Source organism: Nematolebias whitei, chromosome 2 (assembly GCF_014905685.2).
Source record: "Nematolebias whitei isolate Nwh7 chromosome 2, NemWhi1, whole genome shotgun sequence".
NCBI lineage: Eukaryota > Metazoa > Chordata > Actinopteri > Cyprinodontiformes > Rivulidae > Nematolebias > Nematolebias whitei.
In genome coordinates, this window is record NC_056499.1 from 30762394 (window position 1) to 30765587 (window position 3194).

The following is a 3194-nucleotide window of genomic DNA, read 5'->3' on the forward strand; positions in this document are numbered from 1 at the left end:
AAAAAAAAAGAAAAACAAAAGGATGAAACAGTATACCTAGTCTTACGAATAAGAACTGAACAATATGCTGATTTGTAATTGTTGCCAAGGATTAAACTAACTGTATTACAAGACATTTGTTGTTGAGATTAGCATATAATGCTACACAAGCTGTTTAGGATCACAGGCTTTGCCTTTACTGAATGTTAATGTTTCATTTACAGATGATGGGGAAAAACCACCTTATTTAGAGTACTAGGATACATACAGGATCTTTACATTTTATTTATTTATTTTTTTAGTTTTGTGCTAACATTAAGCAACTCATTGGTTGACCTTTATTTTCTGTTTTGTCAGCGTGTGATCCACTTAAGTGAACGCTAATAAGCAATAAGTGTGGTGATAGAGTGACCAAAAAAGCAGGAAATAAAGTAATCAGTTGAAATATATATTTTATTTTTTTGACTTCATGATTGGAACTCTATCACTCTTCTCCAATTGCTTGGTGTGGAAACAGTTTAATGGAACCCCTCTGACTGATGAAGCCCTCCGGATAGAGGGCAAAACGTCTCTATAAAAATAAACTGTCCAAATGACTTGACTGAGAATTATTGGATCTATACTATACATATACTGTTTTCTTTAAAGTTACTTTTGACTTGAATAATGTCTGATGTTTTTATACGTTGCCTGTTTTTGGAATCAGGCTCAGCTATACTCTGAGTAATGTTTATCCTTAGATTTTATGCTTTAAAATAATTCATGACGTTTGTTTTATTTGATTATGACAGAGAGGAACATGAATAAAGTTGATTATTGTTTACAGTCATTATAATGCAATCATGTGAAATATAACTATGTGTTTTAACATACTTTTATTTTCTTAAAAATGGAATACTTTTCTTTTAGAAACACCTTTATATAAGTGTTTTTGAGATGGAATCTGTTTACGTCAGTGTGGAGTCATTATATTTGAGAGTTCCCCAAAACACCCCTGAGCTGAGAGTTCAAAGTTTCTTTGTGTGACACTTTGTCAGTTTTCCCCATTCTGATGTGTTCGTCTGATGTCCGACTTGTTTATTCCTGAACAAAGAAAATAAATTTGCTCAGCAGCCACATTTGTTATAAGCAGAGTTCCAATTACTACAGAAGTTAAAATATTTTTCTCACTTCAAGACTCATGTTTCCGGCTTAAAGTGTAAGCTGGCTGAAGGTTGCCAATGGCCCGTACACCTTCTCATCAGCTGAGACACTAACCCTGGAAGCAATGCAGTGACTTCTGGCTGCTTTGGGCAGTGCCTGACCTGTCCTTTCCTCATGGTGTATACTTGTCTGTCCAGCCAGCAAAACCCTTAAAAGACGAGTGAACTCGAGTCCTCAACCCTGACCTCACCTATGGTCATGAGCTGTGGGTAGTGACAGAAAGAATGAGACTGTGGATACAGGTGGTTGAAATGAGTTTTTTTCTGCAGGGTAGCTGTACTCTCCCTTAGAGATAGGGTGAGAAGTTCATTCATCCGGGATAGAATCGGAGTAGAATCACTGCTCCTCCACATCAAGAGGAACCAGTTGGGGTGATTCGGGCATCTGGTAATGATGCTTCCGGTGCACCTCCCTAGGGAGGTGCTTTGGGCATGGCCGACTGGGAGGAGACCCCAGGGAAGACCCAGGACATGCTGGAGAGACTATATATCTCATTTGGCCTGGGAATGGCTTGGAATCCTCCCAGAAGAGCTGGGAGAGGTGGCTGTGGAACAACATGCCTAGGCCTCCATACTCAAGCTGCTGCTCCCGCGACTTGACTTTGGATCAAGCCTAAGATCATGGATGAACAGATGGATGGATGGAAGTGCCATTAAGATGAATAAATCCATCAGTAACAGAAGAACTAGGGGGCTGTCTTCTTCCTGGAGGGTGTGGTATATACCATGTTTCTACAGTAGACTGAACCTGTGGTTCCCAACCTATTTTCCTCAAAGACCCCCCTTCTTACTTCCTAGCCAGTCTGAGCCCATCCAATTCCTCGCTACTCCCTTCTCCCAAAAGACTCATTCAGATTAATATCTTTATTAAAGTGATAAAATAAAAAAGTCAATATTATAAGTAATATTATAAGTAATATTATAAGTAATAATAGTTATATAAGTAAATATAGAATAAAGTAAATAATAAAAGAATAAAGTAAATAGTTACAAACTTTTATTTGTAAAAGGTAAAAAGTGGTAGTTGTACAACAGGAATAATAACTACAAGAACACTGTTTTGAGAATTATTCAAATAAATTTTCTTTAAAAACTAACAGAGTAATCTTAAAAAAAACAATCTTAAAAAATAAAAATGGTAGTTTTGTCAAGATATCTTCCTGATCCTATAATGCAGCTGATTTTTGCAATTTTCAGGCAGGCGGGTTTCAGAAGTTGTTCTCCAATATTGTCCAGATTTTTAGCCTTAGCGATTAAAAGAGAACACAAAAGATGCTTCTGTGGCTCTGTGCAAATCACTACCTGCTCTTTCAAAGGCTTTTCTGATATCAGTGGACCTTTTGACAGTGCCAACTGCTTCTGAAAGTATTCCCGACTTTCACCAACATTATGCCTGTTCTAAACTAGGGAAAAATGACTCATCTGTGTGTTTTTCACATTTAAACATTCACAACTGCATGTGTTTGTTTATTTTATTTATTTAATAAACTTGAGCTTAACCAAGACCTCTTTCTACCGCTTCTCAACTGAGAGCCGTGCACAGTACTGACGCCATAACAAAGCGCTCTTAAAGTGACTGTATAGATTTTAGTTTTTAACATAATATGTTATAGAAAACTTTTAAAACATAACCAGAATTAGGGTTCTTCAGTGTTAATCAGGATTTGGTGAAATGTCAAACATTATAATTAAAAATAAAAGCATTATTTCTAAAGTTGTTACACAGATAATAAATGTATATATTTTACAACCTCTAACCTCTCAGCAGACACAATATATGACCCCCCTGTGCGTCGGGAATCACTGGACTAAACTTTAGAGCTCATGTCATATTGACATGATTTGTTGGTTCTTTTGTGGAGTTATTGAGTTTATGAAGTGTCAGTTTTTCTTTAACAGTATGTTCTTAAAAGTTATATTAAAGGTATACTGTGTAGAAATATAGAACATAAAATTAGTCTTTATGCTGACGATGTCTTACTTTTTCTTCAGAACACAGAAAAGTCAATATCT

General features: G+C 36.2%; 1 protein-coding gene across 1 annotated transcript in view; it reads left to right on the forward strand.

The window, feature by feature from the left end:
- The window catches only part of LOC119426603 (cadherin-8), a 9079-nt gene that overhangs the window by 2937 nt on the left and 2948 nt on the right, over positions 1–3194 (forward strand). The window lies entirely within an intron of this gene.